We start from the raw sequence: 27,401 nt of genomic DNA, 5'->3' as shown, positions 1-27,401 counted from the left end.
GGTACTTATTTGTATATTTTTCCATTTTTTCCACAGTGTTTGGCTAAAGGATTGTTTGGAAATGGTGGCTACTAAATGAATTAAGTCCCAAAGTAACCTTTTTTTATGTAGTTAAGTACTGAAGTAAACAAATACTTTAGCTAATGAAGTACTTATTAGGAGGGTCTAAAATGTCTACTGAGAACTCAGGTAATCATTTACTTTAGGTATATCTTAACTAAAGTAATCAATCCATTTATTAATTCAAGTCAGTCAAATCAGTTCTAATTCCCTTAGTAGTTTAGTACCTAAAGTAATTTGCGGCAAAAAGTACGCTAATAATCCTTCCGGCTCACAGTGGTTGCATTGAGGAGATGCCGGACCCGAGACAGCCGGTGGAGACGTGTATTTACGGTGTTTGTATACTGCTAATGAGTTGTACTTAGCCGCCTGCTGGGCTGTAAACTGAGAATGCCACCTTAAATCCGCAGCGTGGGCCGGGCCCGCTGGGTGCTGTGTGCGTGATGTCTGCAATTAACTCTTTTCTGACCGGCTGTCCACAATCACCGTTCTGGACCGTTTTCGATTGAGCAAAATGAGTCAAAATCACATACGACACAAAGAGGCAGCGACAGTTTAGATTCATAGATTCAATAGAACGAGGATCATGAGTGTTTTCTAGTTATTGTTATTTTTGGAATTATTATTTTTGCATAATATATGACCCAAGAAACATTGATTTAAAGGTTTGATTTATTTATTAAAAATCCTGTGGAAAATATTCTTAATAATGAATAATGAAAAATAATGAATGCTGATGCTGAACAAAAAACAAAACAAATTTGGGATGGCGCGGTGAAGATTTTGTGGGTTCAATTCTGGCTCCAGTTTTTCTGTGTGAAGTTTGTATGTTCTCCCTGTGCCTAAGTGGGTTTTCTTTGGGAACTCTGTTTTCCTCCCACATTTCCGCAAATTACTGCCCAAAGACAGCTGGGATGGGCCCAGCGGTTGAGAAAATGGCTGGATATTAACTTTTTACTTCTAAAAATAGCTAAATATGAGACCATCGATATAAATGCTCATTTGTATGTAGAAAGCATTCTGCAACTTTTGCAAAATCTCAGTTCCACGATGTAGCTAATTTTCAAATCTTCAGTATTTAAAGTGACGAATTCATTGAATTAATTCGTTATATTTATTACATCTAATTGTTGATTACTTTGACCGTTTTTGGACAATTCATTTGCAAGTTTCAAGTCCTTCAATTTTCAACCATCACTGACTTATTCATTGGCTGATGTGACTGTAGACCAGCTTGCTGTCTGTGTGCAGACAAATTTGACATTAAATTCGTTCAAGATTTGCTTTTATAGCACTACTATACAGAGTAGATGATCATTTCTTATTTTGCTGGCTTGCCTAAGTTACCAAAATAACGCACCTTGTCAGAAGACATTCTAAAGCAATAAAAGCTGCGTTGGTTTTGATTTGAATAAGCAACCGAGATCCATATGGACATAATAGACTTGCTATTATTAGTCCATTTAGGTCATGACTATGAATGAGCGAGAGCACACAGGGGAGTGTCATGGAAGCTGATGACAGTGCAGTAAAAAGACGCGCGGGGACTTCTCACTCACAGCCGTCAATGATATGATAAAGTGGCCGAATTCACATTGTGTGTGTGTGTGTGTGTTTGTGTGTGTGAGCCGCTCCGTCCCGTCAGATGGTTATGAATAATGTATTGATAGCCACCCCCCTGTGGTATAGTCCTCACAATCCAATCCAGCCGTGTGTGTTGTGTTTAGGTTGCCCAGCTGGCGGGGGTAGCACACACACACATACACACTTTCACACAGTCCCACGAGAGGTGTGTGTGTCCATGTTCTCTTTTCATTCATCAATCAAGTAGCCCAAAGTGTTTAACACCAACAATGAGGCTGTTAAGAGGCCCCTCACGACGTAGCAGGAGTGGTGATAATTACCCAAACATGAAGTTGTCACTCACCTCCTCTTCAGCATCTGCCCCCCCCCCCCCCCCTTTTTTTTCTCCCTCCTATTCTTTTTTTAATGTATGCCGAAGCAAGCGTGACACAGAGATGGACAGTAATTGGTGAGATTGATTTTTAAAAGCGTGTTCATTTGGCCCCTTTGTGCTTTTCATTAAGCCTGATAAATGCTTGAGTGCGGTTCCTGTCACACACACTAGATTTTATATCCTAAACATGGTCTTTTTATTTATTTTTTATGTTTTTTCAAAGGTGCCGATTAGTTAATTAAATTAATTTCTGTCCAGTCAGCAACTTTGTAAATCAGCGATGAGCAACTGGCGTTCTCAGAGGCCTCTTGATTTTATCCCTTATGTGTTATTTTGACCATTTTTGGTTCATTTTCTGACATCTTTTTGGCAGTATTTTAGCCAAGGGATGACACACTTTTGTTGCGTGATATCTAAGTGGTCGGGCCATGTTGAACTTTGACATGTTGTCACCATCTGGGTGAAATTTCAGCTCCCTAGCGTCTTCTTTCAATGCTTTACCTTTAATGGGAAATGCATTTGACATAAAGATGACAGGATTGGACAAAATACCCCACAAGAGTCACCCCCCTTTAAAAAAAAAAAAAAAAAGTAAAGATAAAATACCAAAAACAAGATGCTCCAAATGTATTCAGTGATTCCCAGTGATTACCAACAGTAAACTGGAGAGATGTCTAAAAAAGAAGGTTGCTCCAAAAAGTCTCAAAGACCCTTCCGTGAAATTGTACAGGAAGTCGGCCATTTTCTTTTGACGCAGCCTATTTTAAGTCATTTCCATATCTTGTATTCCGGCAGAGATTTTTCATGCTCACTCTCAAGACGAACCGGCAAGCTGAGGCCACTAACCTTCACTTCACTTCAGTTAAATGACCACTGTTTAGGTTTTGCAGAGGCCAATTGTCTTTAAACGGCATCACTTAAATGAAAGTTAAGCGACGTTATACCGCAAAGTTCAAACGGCGACATTCCGAGGTCTTTATTAGTGACGAAGAGCGCCGCGCAAACAAACCCGACAAGGGTGATGGCATAGCCTGGAAACTCATGAGGCTAATCCATGATATTGATCAGTGCGTTTCCTATGGGCCCCTGTAATCCATCAAGCTAACAGTGTGGGATAGGCCTAATTTATATCATCTGAAAGGTGTAATCAAAGATGAATGAGCCCCAGCGTGGTAGAAATGTGCGCTGGGTCATAATTTCCGCCTCTGTGAGTAATGATCTGAGAGCATAAAAAGAAACCACCAGTAGAAAGCACATCCAAACGTCACGCCATTTGTGCACTCTGTAAAACACGACATCGTGTGAATGCACCAGAAGTCAGACACACTACAAGTGGTTAGTTTGGTCAAAAATAACCCAAATTGTGTGGAAAAGGGGCAGACACAACCGCCTGGGTTTTTTTGCAGTACTTAAATGAAAAATTGAGTTTGACCTCATTTTGTGAGATTTTCTGCGAGGTTACGATTTTTCCTTAGGGTACGGTAAAAGAGTGCTTCGCAAAGCCGTCTCAAAGTTCAGAGAGTTCACTCCGGCCTTCCTGTGTGGAGTTTGCATGTTCTCCCCGTGCCTGTGTTGGTTATCTCCGGGCACTCCGGCTTTCTCGCGCTCCAGAAAACATGCATGCTAGGTGTGATGGACACTTTGTGCGTGAATGGATGTTTGTCCCTGTGTGCCCCGCAATTGGCTGGTTAGGGTGTCCCGCCCAAAAACGGCTCGGATAGGCAGTGTAAAAAATTACCTGTAGAAAAAAGATGGAAGGATGGATTTTTGGATTTTTACGCAGCCCACATTAAATCAATACTACAAAGTCAATGAAAAAGGGACAGACCCAACATTTAGTTTCATTAAAGTTGCATCATTGCTTTAATGTGCGTTTTTGGCCTTGCGTTTGTCTTTCTTTATTAAATTTGCATCGTCGGTATAACACTTGAGCAGAATTGTATCAAATCCTTTGATCTTTACACAAAAGGAATTTCACATTAAAGAGAAGCCATTGAAAGAAGGTGTTAGGGAGCTGAAATTTCACCCAGATGGTGACAACATGTCAAAGTTCAAATACTGCTAAAATACTGCCAGAAAGATGCGTCCGAAAATGACCCAAAAATGGTTAAAATACCACACAAGGGTTAAAATATATAAACACAAGAATGTATTTGGTCCCTCATATTCCCAATATATGAAGCGACTGTTTCCACACGTTTGACTGGTACCCGCATCAATCAAAAGGCAACACATGAAAAGAAGTCAGTGTTTTAATCTTGCACCGCACGCGCACATACCGTTCGTCCGTCGAATGAGCGAACAACAGCTTGAGTCGCAGCACAATAGGGAGGCACGCGTAACTCGTTGACCCTGGAGGCAGAAAGATGGCGGTGCGGCGAGGTGTAAATATAAGTGTAAATATATATGAATGTTTCCCCCGCTTAAGAAGTGCAACCCTTTAAATAAGGCCGGGAATAATCTGTTTCCCTCGTCGCGGTCGATCCAGCGGAGGGATTTGCGGAAACATTCGCCAGTTTGACACAGATCTACATAATCATTTTAAGTTCCTCGCCGCTCCTTCCAATGATTCTGCTGCTGTCACTTTAGATACCGCTAAAACTGATTTGGGTGCCCTAATCTCCCGCTATTTCTTAGACTGGAAAAATCTCTAATATCATAAGGAGATTATTTCATTTATAATTGATTGAGTGCATTTGCCGGAGTGCCACTTCAAAGTTGGCTGAATTAAAGACGCCCGCCTTTAAGATGGCCGGCCGAGCGCAGCCTCCCCGGTCCCGGTTGCGTTTGAGACTGGGTGGGTGGGAGGGAGGGGCCGGGCCATGCAGATTTTCTGAACGTGGGCTCGGGCCAAGTATCCTCAAGAGTGCTTGAGGTGGCAGTTTCGCAGTAGGCGGACGGATCCGTAGATGGATAACAGGCTTGACGCAGATTGGGTCGGCAACATCAGTGATCGGCGAGAATTTCATCATTTGCTGGTCTTTCAGTTAAATCATTGATTCTAATATATATCCATCCATCCATTTTCTATAGCCGCTTATCCTCACAAGGTTGCAGGCTTGCTGGTGCCTATCCCAGCTGACTTGGGGCAGTAGGTATGGGACACAGCCAATCACAGGGCACACAAACTATATATATATATATATATATATATATATATATATATATATATATATATATATATATATATATTAGGGCTGTCAAGGGTAAAACAAACATTAACATGGTTTTACTTTATTTTATTTATTTTGTAGTTTTGTTCAATAGTGCTGTTTTATAGGGAAAGATTTGTCATAAAGAATCAAACGAGTGTAAAATTAATATTTGGTGACCTCGTATTGAATTCCAAGACTCTTTGGGTGAATATTCGAATAAGCTCAATTGGAAATAGTTGTTGTAAAATGTGATCAATCATGATTAATTGTAGAAAATAATTGTGATTTATTAGTTAAAAATTTGTCCCTTGACAGCATGTGTATGTAATTTTTTTTTTTTTTTTTCAATTGTCATCAGGAAGTACGTGTTTTTGCACGTTTGAACTGACTATTGAGCATTATTTTAAAGTGTTAAGCAATCAGTGAATGGAGGCCATCAAGGCAGTGTATCAACACCTTTTGGGCCATTTAAAATTTTGCTGAAAGCGAAAAACCACTCTGGGTGCTGGCACTGGCTAGTGTATGGCGGGCAATTTTTTTTCTGACCATTTTCAGAATATTGAACGTTTATCTTCGTTGTTCAGAGATTTCATTCAGAGGCTATTCACAAATTTTGCTTATTTGTTTTTATTCTTGATAGCATACAGTCTAATGTATAATATTGCCACCTAGTCAATTGATTGTATTGAATATTGAGCTGATATTTTTCGACTGGATTCGCTAGTTGTTTACTCTTGATTTATAATATTTCAACAACTCATCCCACTTCATTTGAGTTTGAGTTCGCATTGCCATTTCTAGGCAATTTCAGTAATAGGAAGCCTGGTATCGGACTATCAATTTTTCCATATCGGACTACCCAATAGTTTTAGATGAGGGGGCCACACATTGGGTCAAAAGACTAAAATTTCATTTCCGAATGGGGTGAGAATAAAAACTTGATTCACAAATGGACCCTAATGAGTGGCTTCCTCCGGCGCTAGTATTTGTGAGGTTTTGGGGGGGGGGAGGGCATAAGAGGGATCAAGCGATGCCCAATTTCCCAAATTGAAAAAGTCAAAAGCCACGTGGATCAGTCGCGTATTCTTCATGGGCGCCGCCGTCTTAATTGGAATTCAATTTAGCCCGCGCTCTCGGCTAAATTGGCTCTGCTTGATGGGCCCTAAAGTACATTTGAACGGACTTAGATACACTTGTCACATGATCAAATAGGAGAAATATGATTTCAGATAGCGAGTGGGCTCACACTTTATCCTGGGAGGGGGTGCATCTTTGGCTAGTTTCTTTTTTTTTTTTGCACCGGCCAACCTCTGTGGATCTCCTTCTCACACACTTGTGCTTTCATGTCATTTAGATGAATGGTTAATAAGGCAGAGCGTTAAGAGGATTATGATGTGGTCGGGCTATGGTGTCGCTGCTGGACAGGGGGAGGGGGCGTCAGAGCATCTAAGGCAGTGAGATATATGGGGGGGGGGGGGGGCTTGGGCGTTGACTGGTTACAATACCGGCTGAGCATCCTCACTGTCAAGACTCATTTAGTCAGAACTAAGCACTCCAACAGGCCAGATCCTCTTCCCTTTCTTTTTGGCCATTGGGTCTTTGAAGACTCACTATCTCTTTCTCTGCATTAATAAAGACCCTTAAAGAAGTGGACCAATGAAGGTGATTCAAGACAGATGAGGATTCTGGAAGCCAAGGGGGGGGTGAAATTTTTAGGGTCCGGTGTATAACCATAGAGGGAGCTTATGAAGGAGAAAGAGCTTTCAGGGAATGAGAAATATTTAAGTCTTTTACAGGTGGACTTCGTAAAAGGATCTTATCCTCTGGAGATGTTCTTAAAGGGGACGTCAACCCCAAAATTTTCTTATGAAGAGTGAGCCCACGTCAGTCTAAACACGGCATTTTGTTTTGCATTATGTTTTTGTCGGGGCGGCCATTTTGCCTCTTGATGTTGGCTGAAAATGTCACAGTCGCTCAGGTAACGGCCAATCACAGCTCAGCTTGCAATCGTCTGACCAAACTCAAACAAGTGGTCGCTATCTGTATCATTTTCATTCGACAGCAAGTGGCAAAATGGCTGCCCGCTTGAAATGAATAAAAATCAATGGATTTGGCTTAGTAAATCTTGTGTAATGTTTTGCCAGTTTTTGGCTCATTTTAGCCAATATGTGATAAGTGGTCATGACATGTTGGAACTTTGACATCTTGTCCCCATTTGGGTGAAATTTCAGCTCCTCAGTGCCTACTTCAATGCTTTCCTTTTGATGTGTAATGTTAAGACGAGTAAGTGCCGATCGAACACATAATTATAATGTTATGTTGTTATCCATAGCGTCTTTTTCCAAGTGGCATCACCGCGAATCTCCTGTATTATTTAAACAAATAAAACAACAGACCATAACATGGCACAGGGCTTATATTAATTACAATTTGTAAAACATTGAAAGTGAAAAAAAAAACCTTAATTTCCTGGTGTTAATATGTTTAATATGCTCTTTAAAGGGATAAACCAAATATTAGCTGCGTTTTAGGCGATGAAGTGGGAGGCTTTAAAAAAATGCTTTCAAATGACTGTTAGCAAGAGAAAACTGGTTTAAGCGACTGGTCTTCCCTCTTTACTCCTCTTGAGCATGAAATAGAGCGCCGCGGTTCTCCATTTGTTGCACCCACTGCGATAAAATGTGCCTTTCCTTTCAGGCGCCGACAAGTGAACACTGTAACCGCTGTTAGGTTAACTAAAGACACCGTGTCCGAGGGCTTTGTGAGGCCTGTTTGCTTTGCACACATCTTGTTTTCTTGGGGCTCCTTGGCACTCTAAAGTCCTTTTCAGGGAGTTTATGAGGGCCCGCACAACGCCTTGGCTGTGTTTGCTTTGGGGAATAGTCCGCTGACAGGCTGCTAAAGGAGCATGTCATGCACAGGGCCCACGGTGCTTCTGCCGCTCCTTCTTTTTCTGATAATCTGTCACACCGTCCTCCACGATAAAATGCCGCAAAGATTTTGACTCCCCTCCATAGGCTTCATGCTTATTTTCCTGCCTTTTGACAATGAGAACAGAGCTGGTGTTGTCATCTGTACATCTTTGCTAAGCTATAAAACACACTTGATTAGACGACGATATTTCATTAATAAAACTTGAATTGCTTGTATTATACCAACTACTTTTGATATACAAACATAAAAAGGGCAGATATTGTTAGTTTTATCTTTCACGGGCTTTGTAATTGGTCCTCAAACTTGCTACGGGTAAGTAGCCAGTAGCTAGCCAAATGGCTATCTAGCTAAGCACGTTTTCTGCCTTTTTACGTGGTTTTGATGTTGCTACAGCGGAAGAAGGCATATATGTACAATTACTGATACAGTATGGCGTCTCCCTGATCAGGACGTCTATAAAAATATGAATTCTTACAGTGGCAAGCGTTATCGGAAAAGGCAACTTCTTGAATGCTAGTATTTTTAGCATTTTCACTCATCTTTCAAGGCTGACAGAATATTGTGTGCTATGTCTGTGTAAACGTGAGTGATATATGAAAGATTGATTTCCATTCCTTACTTAGAATTACACTTTTGTAATGTTTGTGTAGTATGTGTGGCAACACTGCCAAACAATGGTCTCAGTTCTCACTACAGTGCTCAAATGGCTTAATATTGGAAAAGCACTAGTCAAGGGTGTCGGCTACCCTCCATAAAAGAACGTATTTGATGAGAGTTGTATTATTATTTTACTATTTTAGAAGACAAGAATTATCGTCCATGGCACTGAAAGAGTTGATACATTTAAATTGACTGTTTAAGTCCTTATGAATTTTTGATAGCCATATAGCATGCAAGCTAAATAGGTAGCTAGCTAGCCAGAGCCAGCAGATTGTTAGTTAGTTGGATAGATAGATAGATAGATAGATAGATAGATAGATAGATAGATAGATAGATAGATAGATAGATAGATACGTTTAGTATGCTGACAGCCCCCCCCCCCCCCAAACAAAAAACAAAAAAAACAAATCCCGCTTTTTTTGTAAACTGTCTAAAAAAACGTAATGGACAATTACTTAAAATGTTCACAAAACACACAAATATTGTTGTAATATATGCAATTTTGAAAGTCCAATGTCCAATAAACATTGTTGAATATATGGTGGCTGTTGGCTGGAACCCATGCAGTCTAAAAAATGCATCCTATATGTTTTCATTCGCGTGAATTGAAGTATCTTTGTTCCTCAAAAGCCAGCATAACATTCCCTTCAATAGGTGTCTATGTTGTCATGTCAGTCCGTCACAGGCCGTCACGCCCGCCCAATGCGAGGACGCGCTGCAGGAGGACCGGAGGACGAGGTGGCGCATTTGGCGTGGCCCGTCGGCGGTTTAATTCCCGCGCTGGCGTTGGGAGCATCGCCTCGCGTATTCAGATTTGGGCCGGGCTGCCATGTGGGCTGGGAGATACTCTGCCGCTGGCTCCTAACCCGACCCCCCCGAATGTTCCATTCAGGGGCTTGTGAGGAGCCTCGGCATGGCGTTTAAAAAGGAGATTAAGTTTCCTGCAGAAAGCAAAGCTCCTTAAGGGGGTATCCGTGTGCCTCTCAGCCGCTTGGTCAGTGAGGGGATGCGCCGGGGGGGCCTCGGTGTGAACCCTCCGGAGGCAAGGGGGAGACGTCGGGTGAGGCTGACCCGACTCTCAACCTCTGGCAAGCCTTCACCTGCACTGACCAAACACTGAAGCACCTTTGGGTTTCCAGAACACAAAGACGCCAATCCTAGCACTCCAGTGACTGTTTACATGACATGATCATTGTTTTTTTTAAGGTGTCCATTGGCTGCTAGTTTGACTACTAGTTTTTAACCACCCTCTGATGTCAAAACTAACTAAGTGGGTGACGAACACACTTAAAAATGATTTGATTGACACACGTTATGGCCCTATGACAGAAACTATCACTACAATGTGGCCCACGATAAAAATTAATTTGAAACCCCTGCTCTATGCTCTTGGTTTGGAAATAAAGGCTTGTGCAATGGAAATGCAGTAAACCTCCAAACCAAGAGCGCCATCTGGAGGACCAAAAAATATTAAGTGCTTCATGAGGCTTCATTTTGCCATCACTGTATTCTAGCAGTGTCAAACTGCTACCGCATTTCCACAACTGATAATTCACTGATTTGGTGGAATTGGTCCATTTTTTTGGACTTTTATTGCCCACAGGGAGTCAGAAGAAGCAATATCTTTTGATAGGTATAATGGCACTCAATATTTTGAGTAGTGAAAGTAAAAAGCAATTAATTGATGAATTTATCACACTTAAAAATATCACAAGTCTGATAAGAAAAAAAAAATACCCACAGGAGAGTTGAGTAATTCAGGTTGAGTGTCACAAGTCACTTTGTCTACGTTGAACACACACTTAATTTTGCCTATATTTTCAATCCAACGACTATATTTCCAATACCGCTTGGTAAATGAGAGTCATTGTGACTTTAGCACCTGCCTTTTTTGTGACAAAATCCTTTTGAGTACTATGAATGATATAAATCACCCTTTTGGATTAGGCCTGGAGTCAGTCAGTGATACAAAATGGCTAAGAGTGCATTCAGGTTGTAGATTTGAGAAAATATATATACTGAAGATATTAAAAGTTAATGGAGTTGAAATCTACCCTTGAAAAGGCTTTGCTATGATCCCCTGAGCCAAAGTTGACCGAATGGAGGAGACGGGAAGAAAACCCTTACGTATTCTTTTATTTGATTAGCAATACTGATGACTGGCTTGAATGGAAGTCTGGGGAAAAAAATTCTAATGTGTGGCAAAAAAAAAAAAAAAAAAAAAGTCTTATCTGCTTTATTCAGCAGAGGCATCAACTGTGAAGCACTGTCAGATCCTGCCAATAGGCGTAATGGGCCCTAATTCCACATCAATGCAGCCTAAATGAAGTGTCAGGGGAAGATTGATCTGCTCAGATGAAGGTTGTTCCTTGGCACCTCGGTGCTTTTTGTCCACAAACACACTCAGCTCCTTATGTGACGGGCTGCGCATTTGATACCTGGGCCCTAAGCGACTTAATCCACCTCATAATAACAATGCTATCATGTCACCATCATAGAATACATCAATATGTGATATCATTTTAGTAATCATTATCTGGACTAACGTATTTTCCGCACTATAAGGCGCACAGGATTATAAGGCGCACCTTCGATGAATGGTCTATTTAAAATGTTTCCATACGCAAGGCACACTGCATTGTAAGGTGCAAAAATAGAAGCTACTATGCATCCACTAGATGGAGCTATGCCAAAGGGAATGTCAACAAAACAATCAGTCAGTCAAACTATATTAATAGAATGTGTTTTCACAACTCCGTTCAGTCCCAAAATTAATGAACAGACATTTTATTTCCGTACTATCTGAAGAATGGGGGGGAAAAAATATCTTTTGATTACATTACTGTCTAGGTCAATGCCAAAAGGAGTCAACCGTTTAAAAGAATATAATTAGGATTCAAATTAATAGTAAACTTATTTTTTAAATCAATGTTCAACCAAAATCATTCAAATATATTGTTTTGATGATCTACAAACAGTTTCTGGATTTATTTTATAAAATCACCTTTTTTTATACAAACAAAATTGAAGCATAAATAGCATATACAATTTTTAAACAGGGTTTTATAAAACTTTCAATTGAATAAAATACATTCATAACTGAAATGCAGGGGTAAAAATGGAAAAATTTACATGGCGATGTAGTTATTTTATCTTTTCATCCCCCAAAAATGAAAACTCACAATTTATGCGCTTTTCAAAAAAAATCCAAGGCTTTTAGGTGTGCCTTATAGTGCGGAAAATACGCAAAGCATGACAATGAAGCTGAAATTGGATTGGGCGAAAACTCAAAAGAGCAGCATATACATACTGGAAGCAGGGTAACCAGGTGGAACAGTGTGTCTTTGATAATGTTTGCGGATGTGAGTTTAAAAAAAGTTTTAAATAAATTAATTATTTCTTGCAAAATATTGCACTATTACCATAGCCTAAAAACGCTCAACAGGTAGTGTAAGTATACCGAATGAAGTGTCCTATGTGCTTGTTTTTTTACGAGGTGTGTCTCACATTCCGTCTTTTTACTTCTTTGGTGAGCCCCGCGTGTCCATCGCATTACGTCAATGGGACGACCCCACAAAGATAGTAACACAAACTTGCGTGTGTGCGTGGTTGCTCAATACCCAAAAAAGCAGTCTTAAATATATTAAAATAAATCTTTTCCCGCATGCACACGGAGGTATGGGGGGCCGCGCCGTCGCTAATGTTTGAAGGTTGTCTAATATTTGCTAGGCCGCTTTTGATGAAGGCGCGTCGACTCGTCGTCTTGTGTTGTCTGACAGGTGCACGGGCGCCATAATGCTGCCGGCGAGAGACTTTGCAGGGAGCTTAAACACCAGCAGTCCTCCTACTGTACACATCTAAACCCCCCATTTTGCTCCTTTGCGTAAGTAATTCTTGTCCACAGAAGTGGATTTTTACTCTCTTGTCACTTTTAAGGCGCTACTTTCTCCTCTTTGCGGAGCATTAGGCTAATCGCGCACTAATTCTTAACTTCCCTGAATATACTGGCTGCTGTTGTTGGGCTCATATATCTACAAGGAACGATTCACCAAGGCCATGTTCATTTTAACACTTATATATATATATATATATATATATATATATATATATATATATATATATATATATATATATATATATATATATATATATGTGTGTGTGTATATATATATATATATATATGTGTGTGTGTATATATATATAAAAGTATATATATGTATGTATATATATGTATATACACCTATACATATACAGTATTCATTGATATTCTAATTTTCTTTTATTTTTTCTTGAAAAATGTGACAAATTATTTAAAATCCCACTGTATGCTTCTTTGGGGGTAACTAGAGGTGTGAAAATTAATCAACAAGTTATTGATTAAAAAGGAAAATAATCTATTGTCATTTTTGATGATTGAGGAATTGTTTGGATACCTTTTTTAATGTAAAATTTTCCCTTTTTTTTTAAATCAAAGACCTAAACTTAAAATGTATTTTTTAAAAACAATCAACAGTTGAATTGATTATCATAGTAATCATTAGTTGCAGCCAATGGGAAGTAACTTGTTCCTCATAATTTTTTTAATAAATATTTGCAACATTATATATATATATATATATATATATATATATATATATATATATATATATATATATATATATATATATATATATAAAATGTCTAAAAATATGGATAATGTTTAGATACATTTTAAAAATATTTTGCATAAGTGCTTTTAAATATGGTACTATGTAAATACAATTTGGAGAATTTTGAATTTAAGTACTAAAGTTTCTCAAAAGAGGATGACTGATAGAGGTGCCAATTTCTTCACATCTTTATTGTGGGGGTTCTGACCTTAAAAAAATATTTTAATAAACGGCTGTACTGTTTGTACTTAAATTTAAAATAAATCACTGGGCCTCCAGCCTAATATTTAAAAAGTGTGACTAATAAGGCCAATAGACCTTGAAGGGCTCCATTTGATGTTTAAATCACATTGGGGTTACGCTACGAGGCTCACAGTTAAAGGACTGCTTCATATCAAACCGAATTTTTCCCAGTTAATTGGAACTGGCCACATCGTGCGTGTTTGTGCAAATACATGCACGTGCGGTTGAAGTGTGCACCGGAGAGCCAGCGGGCCCCCGGATGAGCTTACCAGGTGAGGCGTCAGATTGCTGCAAGTGTGTCGGTGTCACTTTGATTAAGTCTAAAAGCGCAGCTTTTGGCGCATGTGGTCAGGTTAATGAAACTCAGTGAGAAGGCACTTTTCCTCCCGCTTCCTTCGCCGACGCCGAACTGCGGGTGACGGGATGAGGTTCGACGATTCACTCAGAGGACCTCCGCCCCCCCTTACCTTACCCCCAGTCACAGGACAGTCTGCTAATATTACCCCCAAATGGCTTGGGATGGCTTTTTGATTGGCAAAGCAGCTATCACTAAGTAGAGGTGGGGGACTTCAGTTTGTAACTTTTTTTTTATTAAAAAAAAAAAAAGGCATTCTCACCCAAGTCACATTGAGTGGGATAGGCTCAAATATGATTAACCCTATCAAGATTTTTATTTAATTTTCCTGTATTTTATCTTATATATCATGTTTTTTTTTTTTTTTTTTACACCTAGCTACATTCCTTTCCTGGCTCACAGGATGGAGCATCAAATATGATGTGGCAGAACTAATGAGCCAAAAATGTTGCAATTAGCCAAGCAAAGTCAATTTGTAAAAAAAAAAAAATCCAATCATAAATATTTTGCAAATCTGATGCAGAAAATACGTGTACAATAATTGATCAATTTTAACAAAACCAATCATTTAAATAAAAAGAACATATTCTTTGAACGAATCAACTTTTTTCTGAAGACTTAGCTGCCCAACATGATGCCTGACGTAAAACCCAAAACAATAGAATTGAAATAATAAATATGGCGATAAAAGGCCACATACTTTACAAGAACCAAAAAAGAATGACAAAAAAAAAACATTTTCTCCAGGACCCATAGCTGCCCAGCTAAGAGCCAGACTTAAAATACATAAAATTGAAATAAAACAAAATAAAAACAATAACTGCTGTGAATTCCATCCTTTGGATCTATCTTCCAGAGGATCTTTAGCTGTTCAAAAGTTGCCTGATGTAAATCATGAAATTCAGCACCATATATTTTTTTAAAAACTCACAACAGACCTTGTCCACCTGTCCAGTTTTCATTAGTGTCAGTAAAGACTGTTGTTACATTATCACTTTACATGTGCTACCCCACAATTTGTGTTAAAATGTTTACTATTACTGAAAAAATGATAACACCAAGCCACCAGTACGCTGCAATGTGTTAGCATTAAGTTAAGAAACTCTAAAGCAGTTCTTTGGTTGATTTAAATGTTCATTCAACTCTCCTTGTTTGATGTTTATTTGCTTGTCCTTATGCGGGTTGCATTCGCTGCCACCATAGAGCACTCCGATCTCAAATTTTTGTTCTCAAAGCAAAAAAAATCAAGGTCTAATTTCCTTGTAAATAGTGAATGCATTCTAATTTTTCAGGACCCTCAAGTGACTTTTTTTTTAGGTTCCCCGCTTGGGAGGATGGAATGCTTCCACCAAGCCATATACACCCCCCCCCCCCATCCATTTCAGTTCTTTTTCCACTTTTCCGCATCTCAGCGAGGTTATCGATACAGCGGCTCACGTGTTTCTCTTTGCTCCCTCTTTCTTTGCTGACACAGAAGTAGGCCAGAGAGGAGAATAAGTGACACAATCGGAGGGCATCCTGTCCCTTTAAGAAGGGGTGGGGGGGCTTCTAATCTTTTGCCTATCCACTCAGGCCCTGGATTTATACGTTTCCTGCAATCTCAAAGCCGTCTCGATTTTGAGAGAGCGCGAGAGGGGAAGTGTAAGACTGGCAAGAGGTACTATGGGAAGGGGGGTACGTGCGAGTTGAGGGTGGGATAGGGGGGTTCGCGGTTTGTTTGTGCTGTCCTTTAGAAAAAGAGCTTACGGGTTGAGCAGAAGAAACGCGGGGAGCTAATGTGAAGATTTAGGACTTTCTCCGAGGCTTGGCCCCTTCTAAGCTCTGTTTGCTTGAGCCGTTTGTGGGGTCCTGCTCGCGCTAAACCCAGATTAATATTCCCCCCATATCCAAGCGGCCCAGACACCGGCACCCGGCCTGGCTGTCCTCCGCCGACACCCTCCCCGCACGCACGCACCTCACCCCCAACTCCTCTCTCCCTGCCTTTTCTGGCCCGGCTCGTCTCCTTTCCCTAATCCAAGTCCGCTGCCTCTCATCGTGCTCTTTATCTGCTCTAAGTAAGCACCTTTCTCATGGCTGCTTTCCATAAAAAGGGGGGGGGGGGGGGGTGTAAATATGTTTATACATCCTCGCCCCCCCCCCCATCCTTCTCGCTGACCTCTTTGGGTTGTTATTATCAGCGTGAATGCTGGAGCCAGAGATTGCTTTTAGCAGGTTTGCTAAGGGGAATAAGGCTTGTTTTAATGCACCATATTGGTTTACATACCATGTAAGATGCGGGGGTACACTGGCGACTGGTTTCCAGTACTCATACTCGTACTGAGGTATTCATACTCAGTACTTCCTCTGAGTAAGTCAAAAATATGCAAACTAGCAATGTTGAAACTGCTAATCAGATTTCAGCTTCATTTTACTAATGCTTCCCCTGGCCGTTAACTGTCCGTCCAAAACCACTCCCCCCATTACCATGCCATTTGTACACTTATTTGTCAATACTTTCAAATGGATTTGCAAATACATTTGATTATACTTGTAGGCTAAATGCTAAAAACATTATTGACTTGTGAATGCACTACCCCTGAACAAATTAATAAAACCATAAAAATGACTAATAAACAATGTTTACTTACTTGGTTTTCAATGTATTGGAATAATAAAGTAAAAATGCAAACAAAAAATATTCTTTTGTTTTAATTGATTTACTTATGCGTGTGCAAGTCAATACAATGTGGCATTATGGGCAAAAAATGTTGTGTTTTTAGCATTAAGCCAACAATTAAATGTGAACATATTTGTATATTCCAACATATTTAAATTTGTTTGAACGTACTTCTTGGCTAAATGATAAAAAGTCATCTATTTTTCAAATAACTGACTTGTGCATGCACCATCTTGTGGCATTGTGAAAAAAAATGCAGAATATTCATAATGATAAAACAATGACAATACACAATGTTTTTTTTAATTAACTTTTAATTTGTAGGTATAGTCCAGGCCAAATGCTTAAAAAAGTTGCATTATATTACTGTCATAGTCATAAGTCAATACCTTGTGGCATTATGGGAAAATTATATATTTTTTTAGCTTTTAACCTACAAGTATGTTCAAACGTAATTACAAGGACATTCCAACATGTTTAAATTCGTTCGAACGTTCTTGTTGGCGAAATGCTAAAAACATAGCATTCTTTTTAATAATGGACTTGCCCATGCACAAATTTTAGCATTATGAGAAAACATGCTGAATGGATATAATTAAAAACCCATAAAGTAAATGTTAACTTGCTTAATTTATGAACCCATTAATATATTGTCGGTGAAATGCAATTTTTTAACATGCGGCAAAGTGAATTTCCGGCTGCATTATTCCCATAATGTCAACACAATGATACAAGTTTGTTCAGACATACAGTATTTGACCCCCCCCCCCCATTTGAATATGTTCCTAATATCATAATCAATAAACGTACATTACCTTATTGTGATTTAAGTTTTGATGCCGATTCCCAAGTCACTCGAAAGAGTTGCCCAAAAATCCGCTTTTTTTTTTTTTTTTTTTGGTTCTCTTTTCTCGTTTATTTTCTCCATCTGGATCAAGACCGAGCAAAGAATAACAAATGCATTTTGAGCCGAGAGAAAAAAAAGGGGGGGGGGATGAATTTGGCGTGCTAAACAGGCGGGCTAAACCCATTACCTAAGTGTTCTTTATCTTCCCATATGCTTTTGTTGTTTAATCAGCTTTGTATCTCTCCAAATCCAGGATTGAGATAACAAACAAATGGATGAGCTCAACACGCAGAAGAAAAAAAAAAAAAAAAAGCTTTTCTGCTGGCATCTTAGAGGCCATTCCTGGTGCCGCCTCACGGTCACGGCACAAAACAGAAGTGGGTCAGTTTTTTTTTCAATTTTTTTTGTCGTCGTTGCCCAGCCCGGCCCGTTGCGCCGCCCTCACCTAAACTTCCCCCTCGCGTCCCCCCACGACGGATGAGGAGGGAGGGAGGGAGGGAGGGAGGGAGGGAGGGAGGGAAGGCCGGAGCTGACAGATTTGCACTCATCGCTGACGACTTCTCCTCTTTCGTCTTCTACATAAGAAAAGGAGGATTCCGCTTCCAGATTAGCGCTGGCATTCAAAGGCGAGCGGGGAGCCGCCGAATACACAGTGAGCGTGTACTACAGCCACACGCCTTATCAGATTTTCTTCTGGTTTGGCCTGATGCTCGCGGTGGCTTAGAAAAAACTTTGGCCCAAATAATCTTCATAGGTATTCTGATTATTAAACTTTTTGGCACCTGCAAAAATAAGTCACTTTGTGGCTTTAGCTCCTATATCCTTTTCATGTAGCGCTTGTTATTATAAGCTATTTTTTTACAAAGAAAAATTAGTGTGAAAGGGCTTGCAATTTATGTGAGTGAATTTTTTGTGTGAGATTTTTAGTTCATGTGAGAAGTTATTTCCTCCGTGTCAATTTTTTCAGTGAGTGCCAAAGTTTTTCTGTTGTGTTTTTTTTTTTTTTTTTTTTCCTGGGCGTGAGATGTTTTTATTCTCCTGTGTGAGAGGGTTTTATTTTCATGTGTGGGAGTTTTTTGAAAGCGTATGACATTTTTATGTGTGAGAATGATTGTTAGATCATGTAAGAGTTGCTTTGGTGAGTGAAGGTTTTGTATTGGTATGTAGTTTTTTCTTTTTTGGTCTGAGGGATTTATTTTTGCTTTGTGAGAGTTTTTTGGTGAGCCTGTTAATTTTTTTTTGTTATAAATTTTATTTGAAGGAGGATAAGTGGTTGAAAAAAAATCAATGGATGATGGATGGATGGAAGATGTTTTGGTGTGTATGCATTTTTATGTGTATGAGATTTTTGGGTATGAGACTTTTTTGAGTTGTTTTTGGTGAGAGTGAGTTTTTGCTGCATGAGAGTTTTTTGTTTTTGGAATGTTGGAATGTTTGGTATCACTTTTTATAGACCAATACCAGGATGAGTTGTTACTGATATTGATACCTTGTTCTGATACCACTATTACTTTTGATACTTAAAATTCTTCCCCAATGAACAAATACAGCTTATTAAAAAAAAAACACCTATACATTTGAAGATAGCATTTTCCTTAAATTGTTGTGAAAATGTACAAGTCACTTTGCAGTTTATTTTGTTGTCTTAAAACTGCTCCAAGAACCCGGCCAATACGAACTAGGATCAGCTGCAATCGCGAGCACCGATACTTTGAATGAAGTTTTTGCTGTATTTAGGTTACTCTATTAGATAGTGTATCAGAGTTGCCTAAACTATTTTTCCCCGTTTTTCCCACTGTCTAGTAACACAAAAGCAGTATAGACACAGTAAACAGAAAACAACAAAATACACAAAAGAATTTCAAGCTACTGCATTATAGTAAAACAGTCAAAATGTTGTGAGAAGGCTAGCCAATACTTCAAAACAAACCGTACCCTTGCGAGTAATATATGACAGGAACGTACAGCCTTAGTACCTTTTTATTTTGAAGTTCCACCAGGAAGGATGGTTGCAACGACAGTCTACCCCTTGACAATCTTTTAGCTCCTCTTGTAAACAACCCCGTGTTGTTCTGAAAGCACATTCAATTATATATTCAACTTCAATTAACGTTTTTATTTGTCCCATATCATCAACAGTAACTCACAGTGAACACTATTAAGCACCCCTGTCTTATACAATATATTACCAAAATTAACGTAAATATTACGATCCAAAATGATGTTTTTCAAATATAATGTATATTTTAAATGAAAATCTACCACATCCTCATCTGCTGATGTAGTTCCATTTTCAGGCCCGTGATGGCGACGGCTTAAACGAACACACAAAGTATCGCCTTGTGTCTTTTCCGGAGCTCCCGAAGTTCCATCTGAAGTGACACGTTCGCTTCCATCTGGGAGCGTAGGAAACAAAATGACACGCGGAAACAATCGTGAACATAGCGGAGAAAGCCATGATGAGTGCGCGAGCAGGCCGTCTGCATCTCACAGTTGAATTCCCTCAGGGTGGAGTGGCTCATCGCCGTACCCCCATCAACACACACACACACGCCCGCACACACACGCACACACACACACACACACACAGTGCGGTAATGCTAGAGGGAAATAGCCCTCATTTATTATCGCTGTGCCCCGTCTCGCCTCGTGTCTTGCCTTCGGTTCAGCGGGTGCGGCGCCGAAGCACGCCTTCCGCCGCCAATGTCACACAATTACCTCTTAACTGCTCAAACAAATAGAGCGACCCGACGAGTGACATCAAATCAAAAGTGTCACAGGTGATTGAGTCCAGTCATCAAGGCGGACCGCCCGCTACCTGTCAGAGGGCCCACGACGGGATGGCCGCCTGATAACGGGAGCCCTAATAATAGGCCCAACCGTATTGAAGTTGGCCACCAAGTACAGTCGCGTGCCCTCCTTTCGGGCTTCCCCGCTCCCACCCGGGACTCAAGATGGAAAGAGGAGCGCCTGCGACATGGTTCGGGATGATGAGACGATAGAAGGGAGATTGAAATTTTCCATCTTGGTGTTTTTGGAATGGGGGAGAAAGTCGAAGCAGATGATAGCTAAAGGGTATATATGTATATATAGGTACGGATATACAGTGGTGCCTTAAGATACAAGTGACCTGAATTGCTCTTTCAAAATGTAAGCCGTCATTTGAATGAGTTTTTTCCCCCCTTGCCTTGCAAAAACTGTAGCAACGATTATTGTCCGATAATAGTGAACTCAATTCATTTTGTCAAAAAGTGAGCATTCTGTGAACGTAATCGTTAAGGAAACTGATTTTTGAACACAAATGTGCAGCAACACATTGAGCATAACGGGACTCATGCTCATATATTCTTTATCCTCTGAAAGGAGCTGAAACTAGCTACTGTGTTACAGTAAAACTGTCTGTCTTGAGTCATCTATCTGTTATACTGCCCCCATATGGCCAAGGCAGGCAGCAGTACAATTCTGTTGATGCAAAGTGTGATTAAAAAAAAGTTTCATTAAAAAAATGTATTTAATCATGAAATTATCAACACAATAAACACAATATTATGAATGAGTTTTGAAACAAAATATGTTGATTTTGGTTGTATATAAAGTTACCATTAAATTATTGTTCAAAAGTTAGATATTCTGAATTTAATAAAAAAAAAAAAATGGACATTTATATGTGACCACAAACGTTTGAGTGGTAGCGTATGGTTTTCAACAATCTGTTGTTATGTAAATGGCCAAGGTATACTGTTAAAAGTCATTTAATAAACAACAAACAGGAAGGAAGACAGCAAGGTTGTTTTTCTCGCGAGGAGAGCGCACAGGAACCTGACCTTATCAGATCTCCTTCCAGTCTGGTTACAGGTGGGGTCAAGGCGCCTGTCTTGAGACGCGTCGATTCCTCTTCTTCACAAACAACAGAAACCGGATACGTTCATCCATACCAATCTACCAATATACTTATTGCAGAAAACAAATACGGGATAACCTATATGCAATCATTCTAACAGACTCCTTGGCGGAGGTAACAGCAGAGGAAACAACAAAGACATCAAGGCGGCGCGAGGGGACATTAAGGACACGACAACAACACAGATGATGTCGTCGATGTAAATTGGAAAATGACACAGTCAACAGACACGGCTGGCTGCCTTGCTCTCCGCCGCCTTGACACTGACAAATGGAATATTTCTGAGGACTTAATCAGAGGAAATGGGGTTTGGTCTGCAGGTGACACGCGTCCCGCTCCGCCGCTCGCGGAGAGAAAACGGATTGCCCGCTTTGACACCGCCGCCGCCGCCGCCGCCGTCTTCTCTCCATTTCCACCTCTCTCCGTCGCCCACCTTTTGCCCCTCGTGCCTGTCACATGCCTTGAAGACATTACAACACCAAGATGAAGACATTACACTCCAAAACACAAATGACACAAAATATCACCAAATGTGTTTATAACCATTCTAAAGTAAGACTTAACATAAGTATTGGAACACCAGCTCACAATACTTTTAAGTTAAATTTTGTCAAGCTCCCCTAGGAAAGAGAAAAGTTCCCCCCACTTCACGCACTCACTAAAAAAACATTATTATCTTTTAGTTTATAAGTACTGTATACATAACCTTGTATCCTTTTTAACATTATCAAAAGAAAAAAAAGCAATATAAATCAACTTTCAATAACTGTTAATTACACATTAACTGTGTTTTACAGTGTTTATACGGGTTACAGCATAGTCTGAAACTGAAAAAAACAAGTGCATCAAAGTACCTGAAACTTTAAAAAAAAAAAAAAAAAGTTCTTATTTTATTGCAATTATTGCGAGTCTTTTCCCATGGCTCATCCGTGCCCCCCGGCATCGCCTCGCGCCCCCACTATTTGTGCAACACTGATGCAGACTAAAATAATATAAACGTTCTGTTTTTGCTATCAAATTGAGGTACTATATCGATATCATAGTTCAGTTTTGATCAAGAGAAAAGTACAGACACCTGAAAAATGTCCAGTAACAAAATACGTGTACCCCACTGGTTCTTCTAGTAAGTCCTTTGTTCCAACTCCATCACGAAACCGTACGTGGCGCTGATTAGCCGCCTGAAGTCCAGCAGCCGGGTATGAATCACGACACGGGGGCCGGCGCCCCGTCGCGGCAGCCACAGATCAATGATAATTACCACCTTGACACGAGTACGCTTATTACTGAACAGGATCAGGGACCGGGGGCCCCGGAATGCGCTGGCCCGAGGCCCCGATCGATCGTCCTGGAAAAATGGCTCTGCGGGGCCTGGGATTGGACTTTGGCGCTAAACAAGCCATAACGGCCCGCGCGCGTGACAGCTTAGGTGGAGATATGCGTCCTAACGCTCCTTTGGCCTCCTCGCTATATGGCTCCCGCGCTCCGTCTTGTCACAGAACGTTATGGGCCGGCGAGACGGCGCCGCCTCGGGCCCCGAGATGTGTTAACAAGAAGTGAGTAATCGGGGCGAGCGCGCCGCGGCTGTACAATGCGTTGCTTCGGGTAGAATGAAAAAAGGGGCGCGGCCCGGTAACGCGACCTGAGGTTTGAGATCAAACGGCGCCGTTCGCGCTCACAAACGATGCAGGAGTAAGCTCATCAATGAGTAGAAGTGATGTTGATCCGTCTATGGCAGGCCTCATCTTCTTTTCTCTTTGATATTTTTTTTTCACCATTTCCCTCCTCCAGATCCCTTGTTTTTTTTTTTTTTTAACCCCCTCTTCATTTTTTTTTTTTTTTTTTTTTTAATCCGGTCACACCTGTAATCGGGCTGTGCGACAGGAAACTTCAGAGAATCAATTAGTCGCCGCCTCATCCCGCAGCCAAGACGATTCCTCTCGACTTGAGCCGCAAACTCCTTCTATCAGGAGTCATTCTGGCTGCCTAACACCCAGACTCCTCTCTCCTGAGCCCGGATACGTTTGACTCTAAGCTTCTAAAACGTTGACAACCCAAAGCGCCTTTCTCTCACAGCCAGCCTCACCCTGGCCCTTTTTTTTCTCTTCCGTTTTCCTCTTTAGGCGCTTCCGTCACTGCTAAATAAGGACAGAGTTGTTGTTGATGTTTTGTTTTGGTTCCTTGTGGCATTTCAGACACAAAGCAACATTTTGGAAAGAAGCCAAGTGTCAGGTTCAGGCACACTACAACCTTGACTAAATGACACACAAGGAAGGAAGACAAAACCTTTTTACTCGCGAGGAGATGCATTCGCAGTACCAGATACTACTAGCACTCTATTGATTGGAGTAGCGCTAGTTACAAGATGTTGCCGCCCTAATGGGTTTTGGGGGAGGACACACGTTGACAATGCAACAATCAACACGCGATAGTGGTGTGTGTGTGTGTGTGTGTGTGTGGGGGGGGGGGGGGGCTGCTACCCTATCAGTTCTCAGTTCATACGCTGCTAGTATCTTATTCTCCAAAAACATGATGGCCACCCATAGACCATAGACCATTCTGTCCTGTGTTTAGGTCACGGTGTCTCCTTTCTTCTTGTGCTCACTGTTTCCACAGACAACTTTTTCTTCCAAAATCAAAAAGGGCTTTCGGGCCGATTCAGATCGTGCATCGGAGCAATCTTCACCAACACCTCCCGCTATGAAAAAAGTATCATTAACTAAAATATTTTATGAGGGTTGAAGAATTCATTAGTGTTGCTTTTAAAAATAAACAACGCAGGCCACTGTAGCTCTCCGTGACATAAAACTAAAATCAAGTAAAACTACTCACCTACTGTATGTCTTCTCAGCGAAAACACTGCTTAAATGATAAATTCAAAATTAAGGCATACGGATGAGGTGTACGCTCAAATGGTGATCCAAATTAGGTTCGTTTGATCTCGCTGGAGGTCACCACTTCATTCCACTGTGAGGCGTACACTTCTCCGAGCTCCATAATCCCGATTTGGAGAGCTCAAGTGAACACAACACCTTTGGCCAGTGTTGTGTTGTAAACAAGGCAAAAAAGAAAAGCTCCCCCACTATGCGGAAGGTGTTGGCTGATGGCTGTGGTGCGGCTTAAGTGACAGGTAAATTGCAGGTTAAGTGGAGAACAGCGTCTCTTAACAAGAGACTCCGGGCTCCTCTAAATCCTCCTTAGTCTCTAATCTGAATACAAAAGAAAGGGGGCAGGGGATTAAATCTGACCCCTCAATGTTCTGTTTGTTCCAGACTCCATTTCAGGGGCTGGCAGAGGAGGAGGCCCGCTTTTGCATCGCGCTAGGCTCGGCTTGATTAACCTCACTGTCAGCTAGATTTTCATACATATAGTGGATAGAAAAAGTGTACACACCCCCGTTGGAATGACAGGGATTTTTTGTGATATGAAAACTGACACAAAGATGAATGATTTCGGTACTTTCCACCAGTGCCACTGACATATTTTTTATTAAAGTCCGGACATTCAATCCCAGATATAGTGCTTAAGTATCTGGGATTGAATGTCTGGAATCTTTAAAAAAAAAAAAAAAAAACGTGAAAATACGTCCCTGGCATTGAATGAGTTAAATGCAATTTTTAGAATGGCCGACACAAAACTTACCAAATTGGGTGTAGAACACAACAGAATTTGGGGGTTTTGTGTATTAAATAATTTGACCCAATGTAAATTAAAAGCGTTGATGACCTAATTCGCATTATTTTTGACCTAATAGTTTTTCGAATGTAGTAAGACTCTCGTAAACTTCTCCCAACCCAGGCTAAACTTTTTGCTTTTGCAAAAATGCACAGAACTTTTTGCAAGAATTCTTTTTTTAACAATTTGTCACTAGCAAGTCGCTCTAACCAAACGGTCCCAGCCAGGTCCGTTCCATTTTCCCGGGTCCAAGTCGAGTTCACTTTCCGAACGGAACGTTCGAGGTCCTTCAAACGAGTCACTTGAGTCACCGCCAAGAGCGCTTTTTCCTTCGTTCTTTTACTTTTTTCTCTTTGTGAAGGCAGATGGCGAGCAAACAAGCGCGCCGCTCCGTTTGGAGCTTTGCACCAGACTTTGATACGTCCCTTAATCTGCACTAAACTGTCCCACTGGTTTTAACACCCGTACGCATTAGCCTATGTCTTAAAACTTAAGAGTTTATCGTTAGCCGCTAAATTTAGACGCCCGGCCTTAAGACTGCAGGCAGCTTGGAATCTGGATGCGTTCGCACTCTTTATATACAGCGTGCAAAATTATAAACCTTCACAAACACAACAAAAGGATGTGCGCGGTCCTTTTGTTTTGAAATTAAATCACTCATTTGCTGCCTTTTTATGCCCATAAAGGATAACGTGACAAAACGCTTTGCTGTTGAAAGGAGGTCAACTTCTATTATTTCTTTTTTGCCTTTAAGTGAGTGCGTGATTCTTAATTTATGTTTGATGTAACCATTTGTTAAAACTTCAAAAAGTTTATGAATCAAAGGCAAAAAAAGGTTCCTTCTATTACTACATCACTTTGCAAAAAGTACATAGATAAAATGTGTTCGATTCAATGCATCTCATCATTTTTTAACATTTCTTTATTCATGTAGGTTATTGAAAAACGCCATTGTGTCTGTTGTAAACAATGAAATAAAGATATTAGGAAAATTCATTTGAATTCAAATTTTTAAATGCCAAGAATTGCTACTGTATGGTAACAAAAACGTCTCAGTAAGCAACATCAGTATTGCAGGATGAAGTCCCTCCAAAAATAGGAAGACTGGATTTGCTATGATTTGCAATCATTTTTTCATCTTCATATTTTATTTCTCACAATCAGATACCTTACAATATAAGTAAGACCAGTATTAGTGTGATGCGATAATATTAACATCAACAGACAATATAAGAATACTCTTCGGCATATATTCTTTATCCTCTGCAGAAAATATTTAATATTATTGCAGCTTAACGAGGCCGTTGTTGAAATCTTTGCGTATGCCTTTGTCTATATTATACTGCCCTCTGGTGGCCAGGACATACACACAGAATAAACATCACAATGTCCATTGAATTAAAACAAAAAAATGTAGCGTCCTTTTTTTTTTTTTTAATTCTATTAATAGTAGTATGCTGCCGTGTTTTTTTTCCCTGCGGTCTAATGCGCAAAAGCTGAATGAACTTTCCATTGTTACTATTGGGAAAAGATGATTTGAACTATTTATCTTACCTTCATTGTCCACCTTTTTATTTTGCACCCTTAGCAGCGTTTTTTTTTTTTTTTTTTTTTTTCTTTGATTGCCTTGAAGAGGTTTGCCGTCACCTACGCTTTATTTTTAGAACATCGTCTCCTCTCCAGCCAAGATCCCCGGAGAGTCCCCCTCCGTCTTTATTCCGGAGCAACCCACCTGTCAAAAAACGTCCCCGATGGGCTCGGCTGCTAAATTCCCCAACTTAAAACCCATTAGCGAGCTATCAGCCTGGCCGTAATGCAGTCTAACCACCTCATTTACCTAAATGTCAAGCGCTGTCAGGAACCACGGGCCTAGAGACGCTCCTTGACTGGGCCGACTTGGAGGCATCACACACACACGCGCGGCCGTTCCTCATCAAAACCAGTGAAGGACGCTCACCTATGTCACACGGCGGGTGACAGACTTTTGGAATGAAAATAGCGAATGTTTCATTTACCATATCCACTCTATTAGTGGGAGTCAAGCAGTCAGTCAAGGGGGGGTGTAAGTGAGCTGCGGGGATTGGGGGGTGTTTAGAGGGTGGTCCAGCAGAAGTGGCAGTCACAGCATGGCGATTCCAGATCACACCAAATCAATTTTAGGAGTTGGTGCGGATGGAAAAATGGATTATGTGCATATATATATATATATATATATATATATATATATATATATATATATATATATATATATATATATATATATATATATATATATATATATATATAATTTCATCCGTTTTGATGGCATGGTG

General features: G+C 40.4%; 1 protein-coding gene across 3 annotated transcripts in view; it reads left to right on the top strand.

Annotated features, from left to right (window-relative positions):
* faah (fatty acid amide hydrolase) overlaps positions 1-24,881 on the top strand; it is a 58,307-nt gene extending 33,426 nt beyond the window's left edge. Inside the window, exons 17-18 of one of the 3 annotated variants that reach the window (XR_015867032.1) lie at positions 12,546-12,649; positions 24,687-24,881. The gene's annotated coding sequence lies outside the window, so the exon portion shown is untranslated. Of the gene's footprint in view, positions 1-12,545; positions 12,757-21,517; positions 21,555-24,686 lie in introns of those variants that run through there. The other 2 variants (XR_015867033.1, XR_015867031.1) reach the window with 2 other exon arrangements.
* Positions 24,882-27,401: the final 2,520 nt, after the last annotated feature.

The sequence above is a fragment of the Hippichthys cyanospilos genome, chromosome 10 (assembly GCF_059441005.1).
Source record: "Hippichthys cyanospilos isolate Australia breed blue-spotted pipefish chromosome 10, RoL_Hcya_1.0, whole genome shotgun sequence".
Lineage (NCBI taxonomy): Eukaryota > Metazoa > Chordata > Actinopteri > Syngnathiformes > Syngnathidae > Hippichthys > Hippichthys cyanospilos.
This window is presented reverse-complemented; position numbering and strand designations above follow the sequence as displayed.